At 40.9% G+C, this 16,887-nt stretch overlaps 1 long non-coding RNA gene across 1 annotated transcript; it reads left to right on the plus strand.

The window, feature by feature from the left end:
- Nucleotides 1-13,216: 13,216 nt before the first annotated feature.
- On the plus strand, nt 13,217-16,489 carry LOC142530312 (uncharacterized). The gene is made up of 3 exons (XR_012816120.1): nt 13,217-13,304; nt 13,944-14,082; nt 16,247-16,489. It is a non-coding gene; the product is annotated as an uncharacterized LOC142530312 (long non-coding RNA).
- Nucleotides 16,490-16,887: the final 398 nt, after the last annotated feature.

A 16,887-nucleotide genomic window follows, 5' to 3' on the forward strand; every position in this document is an offset into this window, starting at 1 on the left:
TACTAAAAATTCTTGACATCAAGAACATGAATGGTGCCAAGTTTGGTGCAAAAATACTAAGCCATTTGGAAATGAAAATTCTTCAAAGTTTCGAAAATTTGGAAAATTTCGCGGAAATGACGATATCACTATCTAAACGATGGATTTTGGGGTTTGTCGGCGCTGCCAGTAAAATAGAAAGGTTTTAGGTTAGGTTCTCCTCGTCGAGAGCTTTCCAACGCCTACTTTTAATAGTAAAAATTCCTCCTGGATCAAAAGTTATGGCCGTTTGAAGTTTGCGCGAAAAACACCTCAACTTCCATGCCATTTGCAAGGTCTACTGCATTCTCTTGCTGGAATCCACTGTCTACTGCAATTCTGATGCTACTGCAATCAGTCTGCTGCTTTTCCAGCATTTTCTGCTGCTTTCTAGCACTATTAGAACCAGTCTGCTGCATTCCGAGTCTACTGACCCAATCTTCTGCATTCAGATCTACTGGTTTCCTTCTGCTGGTTCTGGTTTTCGGCTACTGGTTTGATACTACTGGTTTCCATCTACTGGTTCTGGTTTCCATCTATTGGTTCTGATTTCAGATCTACTGGTCTACTGCTTTGTCTCCCTACTGATTTTCCTAACTGTACGTATTCAGTCTATCATTTCAGTAGTCTATTACAGTAGCTTATTTTCAGTAGACTATTCCCGAAATTTTCAGAACGTATTTTCTGAAGTCTATTAGAACTTATTACTTCTAGTTCATCCTCCCCAGATTATGAAACCCGGTTAAGCTCTGATACCACTTCAATGTCACGCCCCGGGACGGGGGTTGGTTGACACCGGCGTTGCTCTCAAATTTACATTCGAAAACAACAAGCCTCAGAAGTACAAAATTCAGAAACCAGTCTTTTATTCATAATACTGAATATTCAATGTCTGATACAACTCAATTAATAATGTTTTACAGCGGAAATGTAAAACCAGAATTATAATATCTAAACAGATGCAGCGGAATTTAAAATATAAATCAAAACTGAGAACAACAATCTTCATCACCAGCCCCAAAACTGAATCTGCTCTTCTTCTTCTAACTTTTCTTTCTCGTTCTTATCTGAGATGGTTTGGTGGGTGATTGATATTATTGTCACTCAGTAAGCAGGGGCGGGAATAACTCCCAGTTTTCGAAATCATTTTCAACAGAAACAGTAATACAATAATATACAGAACTTATCTTTTCAGAACATAAACTAGAATTCAGAAATCACAGGTTTCAGAAAAGAAATCAGAATTAGTAAGCACTGAGCAATTTAGTGAATTTCATGGCTAAATTGATATTAGTTCCCTATATGTTCTCTCCTATAAGGGATGAGGCCAGAATTAAAATCAGAATCAGAATTCAGAAATGTTCAGAATACATATTCCTACCATTAGTTCACTAGGGAGTTTAAGTGCTTCAAAATCATATATCAGAAATACACATACAGAAACTGTACTTTAAAACAGAATTATCAAACTGATTTCAAGATATTTATATATAAGCCCACTTACCGTGATTTGCTATAAAGTTTCGGTTGAAGTCTACTGGAATTTGGCTGCTCTCGCTACTGGATTTTACTGCTTGACAAAGGCACTCTCTCTTGACTCGAAATTTAAGTGATAATCTCAAAGCTTGTGTAACCCATTTCAGAAACTTGAGGGTGTTATTTATAGGCCAAAATCTGACTGTTAGCCTCCCTATTAATGACCATAATCTGCCATTAACAACCTTTATTCCATGTTAATGCTTCAGTTACAAGTCTAAGCTGAATCAGTAACTGTCTGCTGGAATTCGTTCTTCTGCTGCTGGATTCTGTCTGCTGGATTCTAATCTGCTGGAAAGATACCAGCTTCTGAAATAATAGCTTCTGCTGGAAATCCGTCTGCTGGAAAATATCATCTTCTGAATTATTGACTGTTGCTGGAATTGTTAGCTGCTGGGAATTCGGTTCTCACAACCAGTGTATTGAAGCAAATGCAAAGTATAATGGCGTTGGGATAGACAAATGCCCTATGATGATCTAGCAATCTGAAAGCATTTGCGTTGGAACAAATATGTCTAGATGCTCTAGAATCAACGATCCAACATGAAGAACTCAATATACTAGGGACCAAGATGGAGAAACAAGTACCTGTGGCAGGATAATTAGTGGCAACATCTTGTTGGCTATCTTTCTTGTTAGTGGCGAAAAGATGTTGTACAAAACATGGTCATGAATTGTTCCATTTGATTCTCCTCAAAGATTTGGAAGATGTTTGGAGAGGAAGCTTCAGGTTTGCCATGGGCTTCAAATGGAGGCATCTACCCAAAAATTTGATTCACAATGGCAGAAGAACTCTTATTCACATGTTTGGTTCGATGTTTGTATCCTGGTGGATAGCCATGTATCATGTAGCACATTTTAACCCTGTGACCAGGAGCATTGCAAGTGCAGAATGGCCTGCCTTTTTGAAATTTTTTTTGTGCACTATTGTTAATTTGGAGCTGATACTTCTCACCTTTAAGTACAAATGTCATGCCATTGTTCTGAATTGTGTTGTTGGATTGACTTCCAATTGTTATTTGCCTTTCTTCTTGTACAACCAAGGAAAAAACTCGATTAATAGGTGGCAGAGGATCGAGAAGCAAAATTTGACTCCTAACTTGAGCAAAAGAGTCGTTGAGGCCCTGAGAAACGCCATAGTGTAATCCATTTGAACATAGGCATCAATGTTCTTGACCCCGTTGCAGATGCACTTCCCACAATTACACATGGGACGAAATTGGTTTAATTCTTCCCAAAGCGCCTTGATCTTGCTGAAGTAGACAATGACCAGATCCTGATCTTGACGAAGAGTAATTAAATCTCTACGAAATTGAAAGATTCTAGGTCCATTGCTCCGTTGAAACCGATCTGTAAGGTCTTTGCAGATTTCAGCAGCAGATTATGCGAATAAGATACTCGCGTAGATGTCCTTAGATACTGAATTTAATAGTTGACTATGTTGTTGTTGTGAATCCACGTACTTACCAAATTCAGTTCATATTCAGATGGCTTGGGAATTAATCTGTCAATAAATCCCAGTTTGTTCTTGATTCCCCGACTCCTTGATGTAAAATGTTCTCCGGTGAGTGGTTGCGAGACAAGGATGAGCCCCGGATTATCTGAGTGATGTAAAAAATAAGGGCTTAAAAGGATCGTCAACGGCAAATCGGAGTGGTAAATTCCACGCAGTAGAGTTAGTGTTCGCCACGAGTCAAGAGGCGAGTGTGAGTAAAAATTCCTGGAAATTGAAACACTACTGATACCATATAACAAAGAAGAAGCAGAGATAATTGAATCCAAGCAACTCATTTTACTGATTGAGGAGAGAATGATTTCGGTGTGTTACAGTCATAAGCTTCTATCTATTTATATACATGTTAACTAATTAACTGTTATTTAACAGAATAACTACTACTTTAATGTGAAATCTGATTGCAAGTATTATATCTAATTGTCCCTGAGGTGAGAGAGAAAATTTTGACGTGCTACTTATCCACCACAATTGGAAGTTTAGTTGAGTGACAGTAAGTTTATCTTCATAAATTTACATGTTGCCCTGCAGGTGAAAGTAGAGAACAAGATTTGGAAATTCGATGCAAGTATTTGCATCTCACAGTTGATATTAAACGAATTTCTTTATACCTATTCAATGAGACTAAAGATCATTTCTTTCCTCGAAAAACTTTGATTTTCTGAAAATAGGTATCATTGGTCAAATGCTAAGGACCTCTTCAGAAATCTCTGGTCCAGCTACTATTAAGTGTTGTTAAAAGAAGTTGGTTTACTGTTAGCTACTTTACCCTAGATTAGTTGGTTTCCCTACTATCTTGATTTCCGGTTATTCAAAGAAATGGAATGCAGATTAAAGACTACCATGTTTACTAAGATGTTCCTGATTTTATTCATTGCTAGCGATCACGACAAAATCATACACATATTTCATAATTCAATTTGAGCCAAATCTATCTTGCATAAGAGCTTTGAACCAACACCATTGTTTTTACACAGGCCAAGAAAGATTTAAAGACATTTCAATCTCAACCGGCTTTCAGAGTTCTCAAGTAGTTGCTTAGGCAATTGTTACATTTAAATCATATTGGCTATAGATTATTAGTTACAGAACTCTATCTCCCTTTAGTTTGCAAACTTAAGTGAGGGGATATTAGAAGCATAGAGTAAGAGAAGTTATTAAACCTTTTACCGGTAAGAAGAATGGGAAGTTAGTAGTGTTGTTTGTAAGATCATTCATATTATGGTTTAAGTTATGATAGGATGTGCAGAAGGCTAAAAAAACATGTGGCTGTTTCTGATAAATTTTCTGTTTACTATCTCCCCTTGCATGTAACCATCGATGTCACTAGTTTAAGCGCTTTAGTTTGGCTAATAGAATGAACAGTAAGATGTCTCAATTTTGTTGGTATCACAATAAATTACTTCCATGCTACTCTATTGATTTGCTGTTGTGATTCGTGTTCTCTCGTGCCCAAACGCAAAGCGGAAGTTTTAAAATTTTTAAATCTTGACATTCAAGATATTGTTTGAGCACTCGTATGGTTTGAATTGAATAAACATACATAGGATGTTTAAAACTTTTACCTTAGTGAATTTTTTCACTTGGCTCCAACTATGCTGGTATAAGCGAACATAGCTCTTGTTGTAAATCTCATGTACGTTCTTTAAATCTCATTTCTTCGATCTTCGAATTAGGTCCACGATTAGAAGATTAGTTCTTCTTCCAAATAGCACTAGAATATTTGGAAGAACTTTCAACTTTGGAGAGCAAAATTCGAGAGACGGCATAATCTCCTTTTTCCAAGGGTGGTCGAAAATTGGAGAGGAGAGGGCGGAGGATTTCTCGAAAATATGGTGTGTTATGAGGCTAGGGTTTGAGTCTCTTACTTAAACCAAGCCTTCATGACCTAATTACCATAATATAATATTTGGGCCTTTTAATTAACATTAATGGGCTTTATTAATTAATTGGGTTAGTTCAACTAGTTTAATCAATTAAACAAGGTCCATTAAGAATTTTAATTATTTAGTAGGTTGGACTTGTACTCCTACAAGCCCATTAAACATAGTTCTCACTATATTTAATATAATATTTATTAAACTCAACCTTTTGAGTTTAATAAATTAAATTATCATATTTTACAAATTCAACACCTTTGAATTTATTCTCTCCAAATTAAATATCATAAATTCAAATCTTTGAATTTATTCTCTAAAATTTTATTATCATAAATTCAACTCTTTGAATTTATTATTTTATATAAATTCAACTCTTTGACTTTATTTTCTCTCCACGGGAACAAATGATCCAGTACTTCTGTGACCCTCAATGGTTCAGGGATACAACTAGCCGTGGGTTCACAATTCTTTGTGATTCAAGACATAATCCTTTATCGGACTTACCCTAATTTGCCTCATTCTATGTATCAACAATAGATCATGAGAATGTCAGAAATCATATCTCTGATTAAACCCATCGAATCATGGTAAGAGCGTCTAGTAGCATCGCCCCATGATTCCATAGATATCACTGATAGTGCCTGCAGGAAGCAGTCGGTTATGATTAACGTACAGTACGGTCCCTTCATCTCATATATCTCAATCGAATCTGCAACCATTTGTTCATTCTTGGTTGCATAAGAATTCGATAACTGTGTGACACATCTTTGAGAATAAATAATGGCATAGCATGTACAATTGGAGAACTCCTTCCCTAATTTACATCTCATACTCTGGTCAGAGATTTCATGCACTATTATTTCATCAGATTACACAGGATATCTACACCCGTAGGTGAGCGGTGAATTCTCGACTACAATGCACTGGCTCCTACAATTGTCGCAATTGTACTCAATCTCGTCACCTGATGACCTTCCTGGAGTCGGTAAATGAGTCAAAGCACATCCCTAGCATATAGAGCCTCAGTGTTGTCCCGGGTCTTAAGGACTAATAGTGTACAATTACAACCATGGACTTATCCTCTCGATTAATGATAACCTTTTGGAAAGTTTTAGGGAGGGCAGTTCGATATAATCATCATATGACTACCCACCTACGTGTTTGGACATCTCTATATCCTTATCAAGAAACGTGATACACAATATTACATATACTAGTCTCGAGTTCAAGCGATCTTTATCCATGTTTTAGGCGGCTGAATCGACTAGGAACAAATTTAGATTATACAGTGTTTAAAAATGAGTTTCAACATCGAATTACGATTCATTTGTATTAAAGTATAATCAAGGACTTTATGTATGTTGATTGCATGAGTATATAGATAAAGTAAAATAATACCATAAAAAGTTAAATTATATTAAAATAAAGATTGTTTATTACACTTGAGTCAATAAATTTCCTAGCCAACAGTTGACTTGCAGGGCATCTACTCCAACAACTCAATCCCAGTGATGCAGGGTTTCAAGACCGATATGTAGTTCAAGAAATAATTAAGGATATGGCCAAAAATCGACCTATTGACTCTGAAGGGAAAAAAAAGTTTCAAAGGTAGTTCATTCCATGTCAATTATGCCATTCTTGGAACAGGCAGAGAGTATTTATTCATTCATTCATTATATTGCTATTTCTAAATCAACGTCCTTTTAATTGCTGGATTAAAACATTATAGTGATCGAAAAGGTAAATTCAGTAAGTTCTTGGTTCCTGGGTAACTTAAAGAAAATGTAATGGCTTTGATCTCATCATATTTTTTAAAATTTCTTTCCATTGATGACAAGTTATGTTGAACTGTAGTTCTAGTGCTAAATGAGGTTGACAAACTGTCAAGAGAAGCCCAGCACTCTCTTCGAAGAACAATGGAGAAATACAGTGCAATTTGTAGACTAATCCTATTGATACTCACGGGAAATTTAGGGTCCGGTTCCAGCAAGTGTCACTAGTCCAGACGCAGGTTTTGAAATTACCATGAGCCTGAAATCACAAATAAGATCGCTAGGAGGGGGCCAGGAGGGTGTCCTGGCGTAGCCCCTCCGACGCTCAAGTCAGAGATTGAGGATATATGGGGGGAGTAGCAAAGGGTGCTGCTGAAAACAATATAATGAATAATCTAACTGAACAATCAAACCTGGTATTTATAGGAAGATACCTGGGCCCTTGATGGGCTTGTCTTTCATTTGGGCTAGTGATGAGCCAAGAGTAGTGGGCCCATCCATGTCTTCCATCTGGGCTAGGGATGGGCCAAGGGTAGTGGGCCCATCCATGTCTTCCATCTGGGCTAAGCCCATCCATGGGGTATCACCAGTCTCCCCCTCCCGAGTGGAACTGAATCGTAGGTTCAAAGTTCGATTAGTTGTTTTGTCCTTGGTTTATCGGCGACGAGGACGTACCGTAATAGAAAAATTTATTTCGTTTGCCGTTAACGAATGATGTTCACCGCTGCGAAAATTACGGGGATTTTTCCTGCTGTTCGTCAGTCTCCAAGGGAAAGATATCAAATCAAATCGCAATCTTGTTTTGCATGGAAACATTTGGTCCGGGCTCCCCCTGTAAATAGAGGTCCCCTCCTTGCTTCATTCTCACTTCTCTTCCACAAAATTTCCTACTCCCTTCAGTTGCTAGTTCTCTCCCGTACGTAAACCCTAGTGCTGCTTCCCCATCGCTGCGCCCTAGCCAGCGCCGGCCTCACCTGAGCACAGTCCAGCCCTCGTCGCTTGCCCAGGTACGTCTCGCCTGCGCGCGCCGTGCCAAGCCCTCGCCAAGCTCGCCCAAGCGCGCCTCACCTTCGCCCGGGCCCGCCTCACGCTCGCCCAGCGTGCCACGCCTCGCCTAGTCACCCTGCCCTCGCCAACTCGCCGGGCCGCCTACTCGCCCTCGCCAGCTCGTCGAGTGCGTCTTACCCAGCGTGCCTGACCGCCCTAACCGAGCTCGCCGAGCGCGCCTCGCCCCAGTGCGCCTTCTCTCCCTCGCCAGCCCGCCGAGCGCCCTTCGCACCAGCGCGCCTCCTCGCCCTCGCCAGCCCGTCGAGTGTCCCTCGCACCAGCGCGCCAGCCCGAGCATCCCGAGCTCGCCCTCTGCCACGATCGCCCGAGCGTCTTGCCACGCTCGCCTCCTGCCTCGCTCGACCCTCGCGCCCCAGCGCGCCTTACCCCACGCTCGCCCCTCACCACGAGCTCGCCCGATCGTCGTGCCATGCTTGCCTCTTGCCTCGCTCGCCCTTCGCGCCCAAGCGCGCCTCACCCCACGCTCGCCCCTCACCACGAGCTCTCCCCTTGCCACGCTCGCCCAGTGCGTCTCCCGCACGAGTGTTCGCCCAGCACGCCACACCCCTGCGCGAGCTCGCTCCTCGCCACGCTCGCCTCCTGCCTCACTCGCCCCTCGCGCCCAAGCGCTCCTCACCCCACGCTCACCCCACACCACGAGCTCGCCCCTTGCCACGCTCGCCTGGTGAGCCTCTCGCCCCACACGAGTGTTCGACCAGCACGCCACACCCCCGCGCGAGCTCGGCCCTCGCAACGCTTGCCCTATCCGTACGCTAGCCCGAGCGCTCGCACGAGCGTGCACACACTTGTGATCGTCACCAGATCATCATTGCGGCTTTTGCGATGTTCACATTTGTTTATTTTCTTTCGCGTACTGTTAGCATGTACGAACTCGTTTTCTGTCGTACTGAGTATTTTGTGTTTGCATTCACTGCTTCTTCTGAATTTATCTCTGATGCCTTTAAACCTACTAGGGTGAATAAAATCGACATGGTACGAACTCCTCTGCTCGGTAATATCTTAGCAGGAAATTGAAAATTCAACATCCCCACTCTCTAACTCCTCCGCTAGATGATACCTTAGCAGAAAAATAAAAATTCAACATCTCCACTTCTAACTCCTCTGCTAGGTGATACCTTAGCAGGAAAATAAAAATTCAACATCGCCACCCTCTAACTCCTCTGCTAGGTGATACCTTAGCAGGAAAATAAAAATTCGACATCGCCACCCTCTAACTCCTCTGCTAGGTGATACCTTAGCTGGAAAATAAAAATTCGACATCCTCACCCTCTAACTCCTCTGCAAGGTGATACTTTAGAAGGAAAATAAAAATTCAACATCCCCACCTCTAACTCCTCTGCTAGGTGATACCTTAGCAGGAAAATAAAAATTCAACACTCACACCCTCTAACTCCTCTGCTAGGTGATACCTTAGCAGGAAAATAAAAGTTCAACATCTCCACCTCAAACTCCTCTGCTAGGTGATACCTTAGCAGGAAAATGAAAATTCAACATCTCCACCTCTAACTCCTCTGCTAGGTGATACCTTAGCAGGAAAATAAAAATTCGACATCTCCACCTTCTAACTCCTCTGCTAGGTGATACCTTAGCAGGAAAATAAATATTTTCTTCTACGCGCTGCTCCTCTACTAGGCGATGTCTTAGTAGGAAAATAAAATTTTTCTCTTACACGCTGCTCCTCTACTAGGTGATGTCTTAGTAGGAAAATAAAATTCTTATCACCCTCACCCTCTAAATCCTCTGCTAGGTGATACCTTAGCAGGAAAATAAAAATTCAACACTCCCACCGACTAAAAATTCAACATTCCCACCCTCTAACTCCTTTGCTAGGTGACACCTTAGCAGGAAAATAAAAATTCAACCTCCTCACACTCTAACTCCTCTGCTAGGTGACACCTTAGCCGGAGAATGAAAATTCAACGTCTACACCATCTAACTCCTCTGCTAGGTGATACCTTAGCAGAAAAATAAAAATTTCACCTCCTTACCCTCTAACTCCTCTGCTAGGTGATACCTTAGCAGGAAAATAAAAATTCAACATCCCCACTACTAACTCCTCTGCTAGGTGAGACCTTACCAGGAAAATAAAAATTCAACCTCCTCACCCTCTAGCTCCTCTGCTAGGTGACACCTTAGCAGGAAAATAAAAATTCAACCTCTTGACCCTCTAACTCCTCTGCTAGGTGACACCTTAGCAGGAGAATGAAAATTCAACGCCCCCACCCTCTAACTCCTCTGCTAGGTGATACCTTAGCAGGAAAATAAAAATTTTCTTCTACACGCAGCTCCTCTACTAGGCGATGCCTTAATAGAAAAATAAAATTTTTCTTCTACACTCTGCTCCTCTACTAGGCAATGCCTTAGTAGGAAAATAAAATTTCTCTGCTAGGCGATTCCTTAATAGGAAAATAAAATTTCTCTTCCTCCCCAACTCTGCTCCTCTGCTAGGCGATGCTTTAGCAGGAAAATAAAATTTCTCTTCCACCCCAACTCTGCTCCTATGCTAAGCGATGCCTGAGCAGGAAAAAAAATCTTTCTTCCACCACAACTCTGCTCCTATGCTAGGCGATGCCTTAGCAGGAAAATAAAATTTTTGCTCCTCTCCCCCTCTGCTCCTCTGCTAGACGATGCCTTAGCAGGAAAATAAAATTTTTCTCCTCCCAACTCTGCTCCTCTGCTAGACGATGCCTTAGCAGGAAAATAAAATTTTTCTCCTCCCCTAACTCTGTTAGGCGATGCCTTAGCAGGAAAATAAAATTTATTTCATCCTCACAATACAACAACATCCATGAACTTAATATAAGAATTTGGCTTTATTAAATTTCAACTGATAACATAAGACAACTTCAGAAACAAAATACAGAAAAATTCAAGTCAAGATCAATATTCTCTAAGGTGGTAAGCGTTCCTGAGCCTCGTTAGAGCCTTTTCCGGCGCATTCTCCAACTTTTCGTTTCTACTCCTCTTGTACCTCCACAGGACAAAGTTACCCACTTCTTCCTTTCATAATCATGTTAAGCTCCACACGCGCTCTTTTTCCCTCCTCCCTCACTAGCCCTTCATAACACCGACGCGCGACTTTTTGGTTCCCGCACAAGACTCCAACTCCTTTTCCCACAGGAAACTTAAGCTTCTGATGAAAAGTGGAAGCTACGGCTCTGAAATCCTTCAGGGCTGGTCGTCCTAGAATTCCATTATACGCTGAAAGGGTATCCACCACAGTGAATTGCTATCATCTTTGTTACCCGCCGAGGATCAGTTCCCAAGGATAGGGGAAGCACAATCTGACCCAAAGGCGGGATGGTGTGACCTGCAAACCCGTACAGTGGGGTGGAGACCGGCTCAAACTCAAATCCTTCCACCTTCATTTGATCTAACATGCTCTTGAACAAGACGTTCACGGAGCTTCCATTATCAATAAATATCCTCGCCACATCATAATTGGCAATGGTGGCCGTCACCACCAAGGCATCGTTATGTGGAGTCACAACGCCTCGGAGGTGTTCCGGCCCAAAGCTGATGACGGGGTCTTGTGGTAAGTCTGCACCCCTAGATATCTCAAAGTTCTCCAACCTTCTCCCATGTGCCTTCCGAGCTCGCTCAGAGTCTCCATCACTTTCACCCCCCGAGATCATATGAATCATTTCTCTCGTAGGGCGGTTATCCTCGTTCCTTCCCCTTCTCGGCTCGACGGGCTCCTGAGGGACATCTTGACCTCGACCTTCCCTTCTCTGCTCCCCGATCCTCTGATTTATCCATGGAGGGCCTTGACCACGCCTAGGGGATGGGCGGGACCTTGGTTGGCTCCCGGATGCGGATCTTTCTTGTCTGTCCCGCGAAGCCAATCTAGCACTGCTCTTAACCCTTCGCGACTTCTCCCACCTCCCCTCGGGCTCCCTCACCTCCATCACCTCGTCACGACTCCTATGCAGAGAAACATGTGATGAGAATTGTCTTCTGCTTCTAGTTCTGTCTTCCTCTCTTTCCCCCGCACCTTTCTTCCTTACTCCTTTCTCCACTCCCTCAACTCTACTTCCTCCGTGCCGGTTCTCCATCCTTCTGTACCATTTGGCATCTTCCAAGTTTACATATTTCTCAGCTCGAGCCAACAGTTCATCATAGCTTGACATGGGCTTCTTGACCAGCGACTTGAAAAACTCCCCTCCCCTCAATCCTTGTGTGAAGGCACTTATCATGATGTCAGGAGTAGCCATCTGGTATTTCCAGCGCTGCACTGTTGAAACGCTGGACAAATTCTCGTAAAGTTTCATTCTCTTGCTGTTTCATCATGAACAGGCTCGAATAATTTTTCTTGTGCCTCTTGCTGCTAGCAAATCGGTGCAAAAATGCAGCTGAGAAGTCCTCAAAAGAACGTATAGAGTTGGGCTGCAAAGTGTTAAACCACTGCTGGGCTGACCTCACCAACGTGCCCAGAAAAACCCTACACCTGACTCCATCTGAATATTGGTGCAACAGAGCCGCATTCTCAAATCTCCCCAAATGCTCTTCGGGGTCGGTATGTCCATCATATTCTCCAACATTCGGTTGTCGGAAACTCGGGGGAAGTCCTTCTTACAGAATGGCAAGCGAAAAAGGACTTCCTTTCTTGGGGGCCGGCGCTCTACTTCCCACCTATTGTCTCAACATCCGTATTTCTTTCCACATCTCTCCAATCTCTACATTCCCTTCGCTTGGGAGGGGCTGGGTCTCTTCAATTCTGCTCTGCTGGCCCTCAAATTTTCCTCTCGCTCCTGGCGAGTGGCCTGCTCTTCAATGAACACAGCTTCTTGGTTCCTCTTCATAGCCTCATCCACTGTCCGAGTGATAAATTGACCCAACTGCTCCAGAGTCAAGTTCCCCACATTTTCATTAGGACGGGGTTGCTCGACCCTGGTCTCTTGACGAGGCTGTTCAGTTCTTGTCTCCTGATGGGGTTGTTCCTGCCTCGCCTCAGCATGAGACTGTTTGGGTCCCCTCTGAGGACACGATGACGTTTAGTTAACTCTTCTACTCCCTCTCCTCCCTACCATCTCTACGTCTCAACTCAAATATTCCCACAGACGGCACCAAGTGATACTCACGGGAAATTTAGGGTCCGGTTCCAGCAAGTGTCACTAGTCCAGACGCAGGTTTTGAAATTACCCTGAGCCTGAAATCACAAATAAGATCGTTAGGAGGGGGCCAGGAGGGTGTCCTGGCGTAGCCCCTCCGACGCTCAAGTCAGAGACTGAGAATATATGGGAGGAAGCAGCAAAGGGTGCTGCTGAAAACAATATAGTGAATAATCTAACTGAAAAATCAAACTTGGTATTTATAGGAAGATACCTGTGCCCTTGATGGGCTTGTATTCCATTTGGGCTAGGGATGGGCCAAGGGTAGTGGGCCCATCCATGTCTTCCATCTGGGCTAAGACCATCCATGGGGTGTCACCTATGCTGCAACAGCTCCTCCAAGGTTACTGAAGCGGTCCCATCTTGTTGTTTGAATATGCGAATAAATGCTCCAACAGAAGGGGAGGTCGGTGACTCTTCAATGTTTTTAGTTGCTCCATAAACAATAGCCTCATAAGGATCTTGCTATTTTCTCTATAATGTTGGAGCGAATCAACCTAAGCGTAGGAAGTATGTCATGCATGTCTTCAAGATGCTTTTATCTATGCTTATTAGTAAACAACGGTTCGATGTTTTTAAATCTTTTTTAGCAGTTCTTATATTGGATGTTTCTTGTGTTGATTTTGAATAATTATTTCAGTTTTCTATGTTTTTAGTTTCTCTCTTTTACCTGTCCAAGGAGACTGCTGTTATGTTACTGCAGTCGGTATAGTGCTGCACGAGTCTTTGCTATTTGGATTTAAAAAAAAAACATCCAATCTTATATATCTAAAATTGGTTGAACACTCTTTTAGCAAGTAAAAACGTCCTTCGTGTTTCTTATTACATAACTTGTTTGAACTTTATTATGCTGTTAATTGAAATTTTAGACATGATTTAGAGATTGATAACAACTGTTATACAACTAAATCTTTATCTTAAATATAGTCTACTATAAATGTCAACTGATAATTCTAAATAGTAGATCAGTTCCTCTAATTTTTCTTTCTACATCTTGATCTTTTCTGTTATTTGCTCCGAATAATGAATTCATTTTCAACATCAGATTATAAAGGTGTTGGAATTTATTGTGGCAAGAAAGAAGGGCTACAACTGCCATCTGGATTTGCTGATCGCTTAGCACAGCAATCTAACAGGAGTCTGAGGATGGCAATATTGTTGTTTGAAACTTGTTGTGTCCAACAGTTGAGTTACATTTTACTTTAATGTTGAATGCTGCTATTGTTGGATCTTGGTTTTCTACACGCCCAAACGCAGCGGAAGATTTAAATTTTTTTATTTATTTTGACAATCAAAATATGATTTGCTTTGGGCGCTCGTATGATTTTATCATAAATATTCATAGGATGTTAGAAAATTATACATTTGTGAATTAATCACGTGGCTCCAACTAATCCGATATAAACGGATTAGCTCTTGATGAATCCCTTCGAACTTTCTTCAAGAACTCTTTATTTCAATCTTCTAATTAGGTCCACGACTAGATGATTTGTTCCTCTTCTAATTTGCACTAGAAAATATAGAAGAGATTTTGCGTTGGAGACTAAAACGAGAGGCGGCTCAATCTTGGAAAGAATTAGAGGAGGCCGAAATTTGCAAGGTTGATGGAGGCTGATTTTCGAAAAATACTTATGGTGGTGGCTAGGGTTTTTGACTTGCATTCCCTATTTATAATTAAGTCATAGCCTAATTATATAATTAACATTAATGGGCTTGATTTAATTAATTGAGCTAGTCCAACTAGTTTAATTAATTTAATCAAAGTCATTAAAACTTAATTATTTAGTATGTTGGACTTGTACTCCTACAAGCCCATTAAACATACTATCCACCAAATTTAATTTAATTATTTAATAAACTCAACTTTTGAGCTTAATAAATTAAATATATTATAAATTCAACATTTGAATTTATTATTTAAATTATAAATCCAACTCCTTGAATTTTATCACCTCCAAAATTAATATTTAATAAACCCAACTTTTGAGTTTAATAAATTAAATTATCAAATTTTATAAATTCAACTCCTTGAATGTATTCTCTCCAAATGTCATAAATTCAACTTCTTGAATTTACTATATCATAAATTCAACTCCTTGAATTTATTTCTCAAAATTTAATTATCATAAATTCAACTACTTGAATTTATTATATCATAATATAAATTCAACTCCTTGAATTTATTTTCTCAACGGGAACAAACGATTCAGTGCTTGTGTGACCCTCAATGGTTCAGGGATACAGCTAGCCGTGGGTTCACAACTCTTTGTGATTCAGAATAATATTTATTCTTATTCGGACTTACCCTAGTTAGCCCCATTCTTTTCATCAACACCTTGATTAAGAATGTCAGAACTCATTTCTGATTGCACCCATCGGATCATGGTAAGAGCGTCTAGTAGCATCTCCCCATGATCCCCTAGGTATCACTGATAGTGCCTGCAAGAACCAGTCGATTATGATTAACGTACAGTACGGTCCCTTCATCTCATATATCCCGATCGAATCTGCAACCATTGGTTCATCGAGGGTTGCATAATAATTCGATAACTATGTGATGACTATAATAGTGGCATCGCATGTACTATTTGAGAACTCCTTCTCTAACGTACATCTCATACTCTGACCAGAAATTCCATGCACTATTATTTCATCAGATCACATAGGATATCCACACCCGTAGGTGAGCGGTGAATCCCCGACTACAATCCACTGGCTCCTATATGTGTCGCAACTGTACCCAACCTCGCCACCTGATGACTCTCCTGGAGCCGGTAAACGAGTCAAAGCACAGCCCTAGCATATAGAGCATCAGTGTTGTCCCGGGTCGTAAGGACTAATGGTGTACAATCATAACCACGGACTTATCCTCTCGATGAATGATAACCACTTGGAAAGTCCGAGGGAGGGTTGTTCGGTATAATCATCATATGACTACCCATCTGCATGTTTGGACATCTCTATGCCCTTACCAAGAAACGCAGTACACAACATCACAGATGCTAGTCTCGAGCTCAAGCGTCCTTTATTCCTGATTTAAGCGGCTGAATTGACTAGGAACGGATTTAGAATATGCAGTGTTTACAAATGAGTTTCAACATCGAATTACGATTCATTTGTATTAAAGCATAATGAAGGACTTTATATATGTTGTTTGCATGGATATACAGATAAAGTATAACAAGACCATAAAAAGTTAAATTATATTAAAATAAAGATTGTTTATTTAACTTGAGTCAATAAATTCCCTAGCCAACCGTTGGCTTGCAGGACATCTACTCTAACAGCTATGTTAATAAGCAATTCTACATTAAACATTAAAATTGTGAGTGTGCTCTTTTCCGTAAGGTACCCTTTCACAAACAATCAAGTGATGGGAGGAATACGTTTCTGAAATAGCATCAAACATATTCAAGGAGCAGAGTCCTAAACGGTTTGGCATTTTATTTCTTGGCTCAAGGATTTTTTTTGTTTCTGGAACTGTGTTAATTTGGATCACCTTACTGTTTCTCTAATGATTTGTGATCCAAATGTGTTCTTAAAGTTATATTTTTCATGTGACATTGTTTTAGTAAAAGATGAGTAATGTCGGTGACAAGGAAACGGAAATCATGTCTCAAAGGGACGAACTTCAACCGGGTTATTTTTGTACTCTGTAATATCCATGTTTGCCGATAAAACTTCTGTTAAACTATATGCTTAGATTTCAATCTTGCCTTGTTTTTTTGCCATCACAATATTTTTGTTTCCTTTTTATTGTATATATTTGGCCCTTTGTCGGATGAGGTTCTTTCCAGATGTTGGCAGCCAAATGCTTCTTGAGGTACATGTATAGTGGAAAAAAACTAAACTGACATGTTAGAGATTTTCTCTAAAAATCATGTTTATGAACGTATATAAACATGATAAACAAATATGCGGAAGCTAAATCGAGCGTTACATCCGGCCATTGAATCATCTTTAAGTATTCTGATTTTCCTCTGATTTGA

Source organism: Primulina tabacum, chromosome 2 (assembly GCF_025594145.1).
Source record: "Primulina tabacum isolate GXHZ01 chromosome 2, ASM2559414v2, whole genome shotgun sequence".
Taxonomy (NCBI): domain Eukaryota; kingdom Viridiplantae; phylum Streptophyta; class Magnoliopsida; order Lamiales; family Gesneriaceae; genus Primulina; species Primulina tabacum.